Here is a 14,451-nt window from a genome sequence, read left to right as displayed (position 1 = left end):
GTGGTTTAGACCACAGCGCCACCCGTGTCTACTAATAAGCTGAGACCAATGATTCTGGCAGAAAAGCGATATTCAACAATGGGGTGGTGCTGGCAGGGGGAACTTGGAAGGCATAGGGTTGCCAGGTGGCTGGCGAGGGGTGATGCTAATTCATAGCCTGGCATCCTCCTTTGTCTTTAGCGGTGGTTTGGTCATCAGAAACCAGCAGGTGAAGCTCAGCCATTCAGAGCCATTCAGAGAATTATGAAGAAAGCGAAAGTACACAAAGCTCGGCAGAGAGAGATGGGGGCCAACCACAGAGGGGCAGTGTCCATTGAGAGGCGGTGCCAATCTCTTCCCACCCCTTTTAAGGGGTGGTGGAGTCAGAGCATGCCAGGGACTTGTTCCAGAGTGCTGGCTTCAGCTGGAGAAAGGAGGAAGGGATTCTGAGGCAGGTGAGATGACAAATCTCTAGGTTTCTGTGGGAGAAAGGGGTATTTTTTAAAATAGCTGAAGGTGCTTGCAAAACAGAGTAGCTAATATATGGAACTGGGGTTCCTAGTTAACACCCCAAAATCCAACATTGCCTGATTCACTCCAAACCTGAGCAACTGGTTTGCAATCATTTTGCAACATTTTGCAACCCCCCCCATCCCCAAACAAAGTAAGTGATATATCAAACTGGGCTTCCTATTTAACACCACACAAAATTCAACATTGGGCTCATCCATACTTCTGCTTGTGCCTTGCCTAGAAAGTACAGGTCCTAGCAGCTTTCTAGGCATGGGTCTCAGCAGTTTCCTCCTTGCCCCACTCCTTCCCAAGGGAAAACCTGCTCTCTAGCAGTAGATCGGAACCAATGGCAATCCGGGGGAAACACGAGAGCGGTTTTCCAGGGGGGTGGGAAGTAACAGGACAAGAGGAAGTGTGGATAAGCTCATTGTCTTAGCCAAAATTTTGTAATTTGTTTTGCAGCACAAACCCCCACGTTTGGCAGCAGCCAAAATTGTGTGGCTGACTTGCCCAGTAGGTGGGCCTTACTGGTCACCCCAAATTCAATGTTGCTTTTATTACTCCAAAGTTTTGCCATTGTATCCATTACTCAGTTTTGTGGGCACCGCGAAACACAGGGATTCTACTGCAAAATGATTCGTGTTGAATTGGACAATGCTAGGTTTTGGGGTGTTAACTATGAAGCCTGGTTTGATGCATCAGATACTCAATTTGAGAGGCCATGAAAGGGAGGGGTTGGTGCTGCAAAATGATCACAAAACTTTGGCATAGCTCTGTTGGGGGTCCCATATTTCTGGGTTTGTAGATATTCCTATGATGCCTATTTTGCTGTGAAAATTCATTTTTTTTGGGGGGGCATTGTTTTGTTCTGAGTCACTTTGCATATTTATTTAAAAAGGGGAGATATGAAAACTGGTAGGATAGGGTTTTATCCAACACTAGTCCTTGTCAGAGGAGGTTGATTGATTGCAATGACATACACTCAGTGGCGTAGCGTGGGTTCTCAGCACCCGGGGCAAGGCAAGTAATTTGCGCCCCCTAACCCGTGGATTTTAGCACTCGAGTCTCTTCCGCGCCCCCCTCAGATGTTGCGCCAGGTGCAGCAGGCCCCCCTGCACCCCCACGCTACGCCACTGCTCCCACCACAAGTCTTCAGGACAGCCATCAGAAGGCTGGCGCGGGGAGAAGGTCTCTCCGCCCCACCGCCAGCCTTCGGAGGAGGTCCGAGGACAGTGGGGTTCCTGCTTCCTCGAGGAGGGCCAGCCAAACGTGCCCCCCCAAATGTTGCGCCCGGTGCGGCCGGCACCCCTGGCACCCCCCACGCTACGCCACTGCATACACTTCAATTGTCCCAATTTTCCCGGGACATCCCGGAATTAAAGAAGCCAATTCAGCTTCTGATTTGATCCCAGAATGCCCTGTTTGCCCCTCCAGCACCACCACTGCTGAACTCAGAGCGGAGGATGAGCCGGTGCTTGAAGCCAGTGCTGACACTTGCAGTGTTGTCCCTCTATCACAAGAGCATGGCACCAAAAGACAGGCATCCCGATTTTCAAGAGAGGAAGGTTGGAGGGAGGTTTAGATTTTCTGCTTTGAATGTTGAGTTGGACAAAAGTGTCCACTCTGTGGTTCAAAAATGCATGAAAAATCTTATCAATAAGATGTGGTCATCGGCACTAGGATAAATAGGTTATAATAAGAACATTGCCTCCACATTTTGATTTTCAACTTTCTTTATAGCTATCCGATTGACTTTTTTTGTTTTGTTTAAAGGAAGTTAAAAGTCTGGGCCTCCTGCTGTGTGGGAGGATGAAAGTGATGATGAACTATAAATTGCACAAAGTTCTACCCCAAAATAAACTTAATTTATCTTTAGTTCACTCAGCAACCCTGAAAACTACTTTCAGGTCTAGCTCAGAGATATTTGAAGGAATTCAGTGAACTACATTATGCTATCCGTCTGCTCATTATCCACAAATTCACTTATCCAAACACAAAGAATTGTACCCAAACCTGGAATGTCCTGCTTTTCCTTAGGATATCCTTATTTTCATCAGGGAAATGTTGAAGGGTATGGTAGGATGTTCTATTTTCACTGGAGAGATGTTGGAGGGTATGAACCCGAGCCGAGGAGATAAGTAACTATAACCTTTATAAGACATCTGAAGGCAGCCCTGTATGTATGTCGGAAGCCACCCAGAGTGACTGGGAGAAAACAGTCAAATGGGCTAGGTATAAACATTATTAGTAGTGGTAGTAGTAGTAATAATAGTAGTAGTAGTACTATTGCATATGACATCCCTATTTTCATCGGAGAAATGGGTTACTTCCGGGTTAGCGCCTCCGGCAATGGCGGATTTCCTCTGACCAGGAGGAATCCGCTTCGTGAAACTAGGGTCTGGACCGCCACGGCGAGGCGGAGACCCACTAAAAACCACAGGCGGGAGAAGCCTGTGGATGTGGGATTCGGCCGGCACCTTTTGCAACTCCCCTACTCGCAGGGAAACCTAGAAGGCGAGCGAGAGAGCGAGCGAGGCGGCCGCTCCGTCTGTCTGTCCGTCCTCCGGCAGTAACAAGAAGCCGAAAGCACCAGCCTGAAGATGACGAGTGAGACCTCGTCGAAACGTCGCACAGACACCCCGACTCTTACACGGGAAGACACCCGAAGACACCAAAACCTGCATATATATATATATATATATATATATATATATATGCTGTGAAAACGCTTTTTAAAAAAATGTTTAAATATATATATTGAATTTCCCATAAGCTCATCATCACCATCTAGTGTCACATTTGTACAATGCACATAAAATGTTCTATTTGCAGAGGTGTCCCATTGGTGATGTCATGGGGTGACCCCTATGATGTCATTAAACATTAACCACAGTCACTGAGACCATTTGCAAAGATGAAGCTTAATTGCGAGAGGGAAGGAGGGAAGGGAGGGGGGCAGGATGCAGTGTCTTCTTCTTCTTCTTCTTCTTCTTCTTCTTCTTCTTCTTCTTCTTCTTCTTCGCTTTCACTGACCTGGTGACTTGTGCTCTCCACCTGTGACTTGGAGGAGAGAAAGCAAAACTTAAGATTCCAGCTCAACCCTAGAGGTCTAGTACCCCTAGCTGCAGCAATGGGGAGTAGAACTCAAAACAAAATATTTCACACATTAAAAGAGGCAGAGTGTTATGAAGATATTTTGAAATAGTGTAAGAAATAAAGGCCTCCACCATATGACATAGAAATGGATTTTCCAGTTGATTGGAGACCCTCAAATTATACATCATTTCTCCCCAGCAATTGCCAGATTCCAACAGGAGTGCCAACTTGGCCCCATGACTGCTGCTGCCTGGGGCCGTGGGTGCCATGCAGCGTGCATGGCCCTGGCACCAAAATTTGTGGATGTCCGGCCCCTTCATGGGGAATTTTGTGGGTTCTCCGGTGCCCAGAGAGCCAGTACCTATGGATTCCAAATGTTCTCGTACCATAATGATAGCTGCAGCATCTTCCACCTTTGTGCAAAAGATATCATTAGTTAAGGGTACTTTCTGGGAGCCGTAGTTCTGTGGCACTTAAACTACAGTCCCCAGAATTCTTTGGGGGAAAGTCATGTGCTTGAAATATGTGGCGTGTACCCAGCCTTGATGGCCTACGAAATCCCACCAGCACTAGGATTCTACAAACAGAACGACCATGTTGTAAATCATGGATGACACCCACACTGTATGTTTAAAGAGCATGGCTTCCTCTAAAGAATCCTGGGAACTGTAGTGAGGAAGCCATGTACCCCCAAAGTGCTGTTTCTACCAGTTAATGTTACAAAAGTGACATCAAGTTTGTCAAAACGTTTGACTTTAAAGGGGGGGGGGTAAGACAAATTTGTGGAGGGTGTGGCTGACAAGGGCTGCTTGTCATGATGACGGCATTCAAACCTCCAAGATCAGAAGGTGCATGTCTTTGAATACCAGTCCCTGGGGAACAGCAGTTGGACAGGGTCATTGTGCTCACATCCTGACTACTACAGACTTCCCATGCTGTGCACCCGGGGGCAGGACTAGCCACCCACAGGGGCGGGGTGAGCATCCCAGGGGGGGTGGGGGGTGATGTCACCTCCCTCAGGGATGACACCCTGGGGCGGTCCTACACACAAGTAGGAGTCTGGCAGAGACACATGCCTAACCAGCATGTTCTCTCCCTCCTGGTCATTCGTTTGGGAGATTCAAAATCTTTCTCCAGCCCAAACATCACAGCAACTGATACCTTAGAGGCATCAGCACACTTCAGGATCAGCAGAGTATAGGCCGTCAGCATACAGACTCAGTAGCGCAGTAGCGTTTATTTACATATACACACTCGGAGCATCGTAACTCAGCTGCTCCCTCTTCAACATCAGACAGCAAAGAGAAAGGACAAAGGACAAACGTCCTACATCACGGAAATTCGGTAATACAAACATCCTGTCTCCATGACTTCCCACAATGTGGAATGAAAACATACACAGTCATTTGATAAGAGCAATCCCATGACTGCAGCACGGGAAAAGAATCCTAACACTAGCCACCCGTGGGGGCAGGGCGAGCGTCCCAGGAGGGCGGGGCAGTGATGTTACCCCCCCTCCCGGGATAACACCCAGGGCGGACCACATCCACTGCACCCCCTTCCTCCGCCAGTGTCCATAGGGACTGCGGCAAAGAGGATGCTGGTCTAGATAGGCCATTGGTTTGATCCAACAAGACTCCTCTTAAATTCTTACGTTAATTTTCTTCTTTAAGCTGGGAGCAAGAATGGGTTGCCTCGACCGCTAGCCTACTCAGAGTAGACCCACTAAAATTCATGGACATGACTAACTCAGGTGCGCTGATTTCGGTGGCACTACTTTGTCGGCGACCACCCAGTCACTCTACCCGGAATCCTTGCCCTTCCTAACACTTCCTTTTCTGAACCACAGCCATACATATCCACTTCACCCGAGCCTTCCTGGTGATTGCATGTTTCTGCAGCTTCTTTTCTCTGTTGTGCGTCTGCATCTCGTTTGAACGTGACCTGCTATTCAACATATCCCTGCTGAGAGCTGCCGTCACCTTCAGCCTCGTTTCAGGTAACCCCAATGCGGGTTCTTTTCCCAGAAGGGTCCATGTGGCTCATTGGTAGAGCACCTCCTTTGCACACAGAAGCTCCCAGGTTCAATCCCCACCATCTCCAGTAGAGTTGAGAAAGAAGACTCCTCTCCTGGGAATCCCAAAGGGCTGCTGTTAGCTAGTCAGGATTCTTTAACCTTGAGTCCCTAGATGACAACAACTCCCACCATCGTTGACCATTGACAAAGCTGCCTGGGCAGGACAGTACTTGTTGTGGACCAAGAATACCTGGGGACCCAAGAATGAAGACTCCTGTCCTGAAACCCTGGCCTACCTGGTGGCAAATATGTCAAATCCCCAGTCCCCACAGGTCCAAAGTCCAAACCGAAGCACAGTCCCACAGAGATCCTGGAGCAGCCAAGCTGTGGTCCATCAACAATGGACAGTTGCAATGGACAGTTGAGTAGATACAGAACCTCAGCTCCGCTGCCATTTTATGCCTTGCATGCTGATTGCGGCATTTAGGTTTGGCAAGGCATGGGATCCTCACCTGTTCCAAGCCTACGCCAGCTGAGGAATCGCCCACCACCTCCCAGAGCTAGCGAGCCCCACCTGGCCAGCTAGGGAGCTGGGCTGTGGGCCCTTGCCTGCCTCAGCCTACTGGAGTGCCCCACTAGCTGCTCTCTATGCCTCAGAGCCTGCCATGTTTGTGGAGACAGGGTCCCCTTTGGCTCTGGTGATGGGTTCTGTTGTTTCGGTTCCTGTGCACTGCCCTCCATCTCTTCGTCATCCTCTGTCACCCCAGGAGTGCTTCCTGCACCAACCTCACCTTCCCCATCCCCAGCTTGCCCTGGTGTGTGCCAGTTCTGGCTACACCAGGCAGAGGGCCTTCTTGGTAGTGGCGCCCGCCCTGTGGAATGCCCTCCCATCAGATGTCAAGGAAATAAACAACTACCTGACTTTTAGAAAACATCTGAAGGCAGCCCTGTTTAGGGAACTTTTCAATGTTTGATGTTTTATTGTGTTTTTAATATTCTGTTGGAAACTGCCCAGAGTGGCTGGGGAGGCCCAGCCAGATGGGCGGGGCATAAGTTGTTGTTGTTTTATTTATACACCCCTCGCCAGAATCTTCTTCAGGTAAATTCTTATCTTTATTTCCAGGCCTTTGATGGACTGTGAGCTGTGACTATTGGGTATGTGTGTTGGGGTTGGGTTGATTTTGTTTTTTAAAAAAATCAAAATATGATATTTATTGAGAATTTAAAATTACAGAGAAAAAAAGAAAAAGAAAAGAAAAAAAATTTAAACAATACAAGTCAATAAAAGGAAAAAGAGAACAAAACACACAATACATCAAAACCAAAAACAAAAGCAAACAAAAAATTAAAAACAAATCCAATATTCCCAAATCTTTATCTTTCGTTATCTCGTTTCAACGTCCTCACACCTCCCTTTTTTGTATTCTAGTTATTAATTATCTCAGCAAATCCTTTCCATCTTTCACTATGTTCTGTCATTAAATTGTCTTAATTTATTTTAACCTTATCTTACCATAAAAAGCCCTAAAACTTAAAACTTATTTGTACATAACTCCTTATAGCATTTCTACTAAAGCCAAATAGTTTCATTCCAACATTTTTTCTAACACTCATTAATTTTACAATATTTCTCTAAATGAATTTTTAAACTTTCTTCCAATCTTCATCCACCGTCTCTTCTTCCTGGTCTTGAGTTCTGTCAGTCCTTTCTATCCATTCCATTTAGTCCCTCAACCTGGTGATCTTCTATCCGAGGCTCTTAACTCTTTTCCATGTCCCTTCTGCAGATCTTCTTCATATTTATACCTGCACTTTACTTTGTCCTCTGCTGATCTTGTTCTTAATTTCCTTCCATTATCGCTGAGGAGTAGATCTTGGGGAGACTCCAACCTAACAATGTCTTTATCCCTTCTCGACAGGTCAGCCCATTCTCCATAGTCAGCACTAAAATCCAAAAGGTATTTCAAGGCATGTTTCAAAGTCCCTCCAAAGTTAAAGGCCCCCACAACTCCAGACTCCCCCTGGTGCAAAACCAGATCCCAGAAGCCAGAACAACCCTGCATAGGGGAATCTATCCAATTTCCCATCTCCAATCCAAACGAGACTCCATCTCTCCAAATCTGACTTTCTCCAGGTTCGGTCATCAAAAACAACAGCTTATGTTCCTGCAAGGCCGCGGCTCTCTCCACTTGTATTACTTGAGGTTCAACAGCAACCTCCTCCTTTGTCTTCTGCACAACTTGCCCTGTCAAAGCAGATTCCTGGGTCGGTTCCTGAGTGGTTTCTATATAGGTATTCACTGTTTGTCCAAAATTATTAACTGCAACAGTCATCAAATCCATCTTCTCATGTAGCTGTTCCAATAATGCGCTTGTCTTGCAAAAAGCAATCACTAAGGCTTCTTCTGGGCACATTCTTGTTCAAGGTCAATGTCTGGTTCTCACGATCTTTAATCTCTACAGCTGGAGAATTCCCCAGATCGACTCCAACAACAGTTTCAAAAGCTCCCTCTAGGGGAAACAATTTCTATTTGTATCCGTCCTTTTAAAAGCAGATCCAGCAACAAAATTACTTTCGTTTTTCAAATATTTTGTTCCTTTTAAATGCAAAAGGAAACATTGGAATCAATATGTTTCTCTTTTTTAACTATCTATCAACAAACGTTTTATTCACAGTCAATGAACTTTCCCAAAACGTCTGTCTTCCTAGCAACCTGTTCCCAGGTTCAAGGCGGTGGAAATTTATCTTTCTTTACTCTCTCTCCTGCAGGCTTGAACAATCTAAGATTCCCCCCCCTTCTCCTGCTTCTAAGGGGGGTTTAGTAGTTTTAGCCGATGGAGATTTAGTCCTTTACAAAAGACTTTCTAGACTTTAGCTTCCAGACTTTAGCTTTGCTTCAATCTATTTACAAAAGCAGAAGGCGGACTTCCTGTTTAGAACCTTCCCGCTTCGGTGCCAAATTAAGATGTTTCATAGTCCAATTTTCCGTTCTACTCATGGGTAGTTGTTTAAAGTCCAATTGTCCACAGGAAAATGTCAGTGCTCTCTGGCAACAGCAATGCGGCTTCACTCCGTGAAAAGAGCAGTCGATTCGAAGCACCGCGCCGCTCACCCCACGTCGCTCCGGATCCCCGAAACCGGGTTTCCCCGCGAGTAGGGGAGGCGCAAAAGGTGCCTGCCAAATCCCACGTCCACAGGCTTCTCCCGCCTGTGGTTTTTGATGGGTCTCCGCCTCGCCATGGCGGTCCAGACCCTAATTTCCACGAAGCGGATTCCTCCTGATCAGAGGAAATCTGCCATTTCCGGAGGTGCTAACCCGGAAGTCTTGGGGTTTTTTTTATGTTAGTGTTTTATATTATTTTCTTCCTATGCAATTATGTTGTTTTGTTTTTAATTTATATATTCTCATTTTTAAAATCTCCTTTTTTTGCCCCCAGCTCTCCTAATCTTGATTGGTATGGCGATATTTACATACGTGCAGAGGCACTCGCAACCTTACACCAATTATTCACTCGCATTTGGTTCGTCCTATGGTTTGGGCTGGGCTTCCGTTCCTATGCACCTCATTACAGGTGAGTCGAGCTTTGCACATGGGCCCCAAACATCTGCAGGTGTGGCCTTAGCCTTGTCACTTCTTAATTATGAGAGGGGGAAAGGCTAGAGTTGAGCCTAGAAATGGAGGAGAATCAGATGGCAGACATTCTGGGTGGTTCTGGTCCAGACTGCAAGGGAACAATACCATTTTTGGATGAATCCCTCTCTTTTTTTACAGTGGTATCTCTGGTTACATACGCTTCAGGTTACATACGCTTCAGGTTACATACGCTTCAGGTTACAGACTCCGCTAACCCAGAAATAATGCTTCAGGTTAAGAACTTTGCTTCAGGATGAGAACAGAAATCATGCTCCGGTGGTGCGGCAGCAGCAGGAGGCCCCATAAGCTAAAGTGGTGCTTCAGGTTAAGAACAGTTTCAGGTTAAATACAGACCTCCGGAACGAATTGAGTACTTAACCTGAGGTACCACTGTAATTTAAAGAAAACCTCCCTGCAAGTTGGGACAGGGGATAAATTTGATTCAGTTCACATTAAAGGCAAAACTACCAATATCACACTTTCCAAACTAATATGAAAACGGAAACCCGGCCATCCTTCAAAATTCACACTTCTCCAAATTTTGTGTTGCAGTTCTCCAACCAATGTTTGCAAAAAATATATATGCATATGTTAAGGGAAAAGGTGCATCAAAACGACTATATTAGTGAAAGGAATGTACAAAATTCACTTTCCAGTGGTACCTTGGTTCTCAAACTTAATTCGTTCCGGAGGTCTGTTCCAAAACCAAATCGTTCCAAAACCAAGGTGCACTATCCTATAGAAAGTAATGCAAAATGGATTGGTCCATTCCAGACTTTTAAAAACAACACCTAAAACACCAATTTAACCTGAATTTTACTATCTAACGAGACCATTGATTCATAAAATGAAAGCAATAAATAATGTACTGCAGTCACACAATCAATCAGTAGCTGAACTGGGTTCCACACAATCACAAAAAACAAAAACAAGAAAGAGCCGGAAAAAAATATCACAAAATAAATAGCAAAGACGAGACAGACCTCAGTATAACACTCAAAATGGAAGTGTGGCACTCAAAACAGAAGCGTTACACTCAAAATGGAGCACGTTCGGCTTCCAAAAAATGTTTGAAAACCGGAACACTTACTTCTGGGTTTGCAGTGTTTGAGTACCAAGGTGTTTGAGAACCAAGGTACCACTGTATTGGGGGGAAAGTGTTTGCAAAATTGTGTACATTAGCCCAAAGTGCGCACAACAATTTATTTAGTTGTGAAAAATTGCACTAAAAAGCTGGAGGGTTTTAATGAGGTTTTCTTTAAAAAAGAAAAATTCAGATTGCTGCAGAAATGTAGAGAATTGAATTTAAAATTGACTAAGTCTGGCCCTAGCTCAGGGATCTCAGAGAACCGATGGGCTTATACAAACTCCTTTCTTTCACATGTTAGTTTTTATTTATTTATTGGGTGTGTACATTTGCCAGACATTGCTCAGAGTTTCACACTATGAGTTTCTTTCTCATGCTGCAGAGAATGGAGGAATCAAGAGCAGGCGAGAGGATCTGAGTCTTACATGCTTTTGCAGTGAAGAGGAATTGGGATTGCCAAATATGTAGATTGTTATATCTATATTTATACTGGAAGGAGTAAAGAAAGGGGCAGCTGAAACAGTATTTCAAAAGCTAGCAAAAAACCCCAGCAATTCAGCTATAATCCTAAAAGAGAAAATTCTAATTTTCCAGTGGTAAAATGGGGGTGGGGAGAGTGAGCTCAGAAAAGCCCCCACCATGTGAACTCATAACACCAAATTAAGTGATGAAATCCAGAATTTGCTCCCACTCAGGTTGATAATTTAATTCTCCTGGACCTGGAAATGCATAATTTGTTTTGCAGCATGTCTGGGGAATGGGGGGGTACTTTAAGAAACAAGCACCAGGAAGTAGGTGTTTGAGCTGTGCAGACTAGCTGAGGAGGGTTTTCCCCCACTCCTCTCTGCTCATCAAATGATCTGATGGCCAGAGAAGCATGAGGAATTGGATTCCTATCAGGACCTGAGGTGTTTTGTATTTTAGGAGCTAAAATCTCTCTCTCTCTCTCTCTCTCTCTCTCTCTCTCTCTCTCTCCTCCTGTTTTCTTCCACCTAGCTGTACTACAAATATTGAGTCACAAAACATCTACCTACTAGGTCTGGGGGCCCAGCTCTGCCACCGGGACCAGAAGAACTGCCAATAAGAGCATGGCTGCTCTCCTGTCATGAAATCTCAGACGTGGGATATTTCTCTGGGTTAAGTATAGCCATCTTCTTGGTACCACGATGGAGCAGGACACAATGATAGAAAGTGCCTTTCTTGTCTCAGTGTAAATGTAATGGCCAAACCATGGTTTGACTTACATCAGTGGGCTTCTGGTTTGCCCCAGTTCCCATGAACAAACCATGGCTTGCCATGACATAACACTTTGGCAAACTATGACTTACTCAAAGCATGGTTTGCCTCCACAATTCAGCTGGAAGCCAAGGGCTGACCTGCTTGTGCGAACTATAGTTGTCCTGCATATCTTACTAGACCTTGACGTATCCACTCTTGAGATTAAAAAGGCTATTTTCAGTGCTAACTCATTGTGATGATTTCCCCTGCAAGTATAATGCTATATCAACAGAGTGTTGGACTTTGTCTGGGGAGACCCAAGTTCAGACGCTTGCCTGCTGGGTGGCATGGCTTCAGCCACCATCTCTCAGCCTGACCTACCTCGTAAGATGGTTGTATGGGTCGAAAAAGCAGGGAGGAGAAACACGTCCCCGTAGAGAATGACCGAGATAAACAAAACAAACAAACAAAACCGACGTGATAAATAAAGTGCCTTCCTTCACCCCTCATTTGGTTTGCCTCCTTTTTGGCATGTCTACCCTGCAGAAGATGGACTGAAGAAATGTGAACATTTTTGGAGCTTTAGTGGTGGCATGAAAAACGTTCTCACTGCATTGAGTACAACTGCACTGTTTTCTGTACTGGAGTAAGTTTTGGTAATCTGCAAGGACCCGGTAAAACACTGACCATGGAGGGAGTCTATTGGCTAGTGCCTGTGCTCAGTGGCGTAGCGTGGGTTGTCAGCACCCGGGGCAAGGCAAGTAATTTGTGCCCCCTAACCCGTGGATTTGCGCCCCCTAACCCGTGGATTTGTGCCCCCTAACCCGTGGATTTGCACCCCCTAACCCGTGGATTTGCGCCCCCTAACCCTAACCCCCAGATGTTGCGCCCGGTGCGGCCGCCCCCCTGCACCCCCCACGCTACGCCACTGCCTGTGCTGTCTTGTGATTTAATCTCACTTTCACACTATCACTGGGTGTTAAGAGGCACGGTGCCCCTTATGCATTGCCCCAAAGGAGGAAATGCACCACTGAAAGAAAGAGGACCAAAGTAGCTTACCTGTGAAGCAACAGTTCTGACATGTAGCGCTATTACTTCCCTTGATAATTCCAGGTGTCAGGCAGGGGCAATACTGAGGCAACAGCAGCCTCCAAATAAATAGGTTTCTCCCTGCAAACAGCTATAGTCAAGGTCTCCGGGAGCTATCTCAGTTTTCAAGCTTCTCAAAAGACTGGTGTTCTCTAGGTGCAGAAAATAAGAGTTCGGAAGGCTAAAGTTGGTATTCTGCATTCAGCTGGCAAAAACCCCCTTATATTACATGCAGGTCCTGCTATCCAAATGCCTGCTATACAAAAATTCACTTATCCAAACATGTACCCTAACCTTGCTATACACAGTGCAGATTCAGATATCCAAATAGCTGGACCTGCATGTAGTACAATAAACAAATGAGCAGCCTTAAACCAGCCTTACTTTTTGATGTTTTGCTGGTTTGTGGCAGCTGTTTTGCCAGACACCATGTGGGGGAGGTGGGCTGGAGAGAGTGGACAAACAAGGGAGCATTTCAGAGGTTTCAGAGCATTTTCTGGGGGGTTTGTTTTTTGTCATTTGGGGCTCAAAATTCCATGGCCGGGACCGCATTGGAAAATTTCCCATAGGACTCAATGGAAATTGTTGACTTGTTATGTGAACGCTGGCCTAACAAATGATTTCCTGAGAATGCATTGTGTTCAGATAGCAAGACCTGCATGTGCCATGTGGGGAGGGTCACCATTTGCTGTTCAGGCTCAGACAGCAGCATGTCATGGGCCAGCCCCAAGTGCTTGGAAGGCAACATCTTCATCAATGTAAATGTATGGCAAATGCCACCTCTTAAAGCTAAGCATTGCAATGCAAGGCTTGTTGTTGTTTAGTCGTTTAGGTGTGTCCGACTGTTCGTGACCCCATGGACCAGAGCAGAGCAGGCACTCCAGTCTTCCACTGCCACCCGCAGTTTGGTCAAACTCATGCTGGTAGCTTTGAGAACACTATCCAACCATCTCGTCCTCTGTCTTCCCCTTCTCCTTGTGCCCTCCCATCTTTCCCAAAATCAGGGTCTTTTCCAGGGAGTCTTCTCTTCTCATGAGGTGGCCAAAATATTGGAGTCTCAGCTTCAGGATCTGTCCAGTGTGGTGTAGTGGTTAAGAGCGGTAGTCACGTAATCTGGGAAACCGGGTTCGTGTCTCCGCTCCTCCACATGCAGCTGCTGGGTGACCTTGGGCCAGTCACACTTCTTTGAAGTCTCTCAGCCCCACTCACCTCACAGAGTGTTTGTTGTGGGGGAGGAAGGGAAAGGAGAATGTTAGCCGCTTTGAGACTCCTGAAGGGGAGTGAAAGGCGGGATATCAAATCCAAACTCTTCTCTTCTTCTTCTTCTTCTTCCTTCCAGTGAGCACTCAGGGCTGATTTCCTGAAGAATGGAGAGGTTTGATCTTCTTGCAGTCCATGGGACTCTCAAGAGTCTCCTCCAGCACCATAATTCAAAAGCATCCATTCTTCGGCGATCAGCCTTCTTTATGGTCCAGCTCTCACTTCCATACATCACTACTGGGAAAACCATAGCTTTAACTATACGGACCTTTGTTGGCAAGGTGATGTCTCTGCTTTTTAATGCAAGGCTAGCCACAACCTAAGTTAGCTGTCAGGGCTACATTGCAAAGAAACCGTAGTTGGGCTTAACAAGGAATGACCTTCTTGGCAGTGGTGCCCTCCCTGTGGAACACACTCCCATCAGATATTGGGGAGATAAAGAATTATAAAGTGGTACATTGGGTTACAGATGCTTCGGGTTACAAACTCCGCTAACCAGGAAGTGGTTGCTCCAGGTTAAGAACTTTGCCCCAGGATAAGAACGGAAATTGCATGCCA

The 14,451-nt window shown here is 46.0% G+C and overlaps 1 long non-coding RNA gene across 1 annotated transcript; it reads left to right on the top strand.

The window, feature by feature from the left end:
• The first annotated feature begins 3,581 nt into the window (after positions 1–3,581).
• On the top strand, positions 3,582–11,791 carry LOC309538060. The gene is made up of 4 exons (XR_014222095.1): positions 3,582–3,599; positions 5,438–5,587; positions 9,043–9,177; positions 11,323–11,791. It is a non-coding gene; the product is annotated as an uncharacterized lncRNA (long non-coding RNA).
• The last annotated feature ends 2,660 nt before the right edge of the window (positions 11,792–14,451 follow it).

The sequence above is a fragment of the Podarcis vaucheri genome (assembly GCF_965113315.1).
Source record: "Podarcis vaucheri genome assembly, chromosome: 7".
Lineage (NCBI taxonomy): Eukaryota > Metazoa > Chordata > Lepidosauria > Squamata > Lacertidae > Podarcis > Podarcis vaucheri.
The sequence above is the reverse complement of the archived record's forward strand: the minus strand, read 5'-3'. Positions and strand labels throughout refer to the sequence as shown.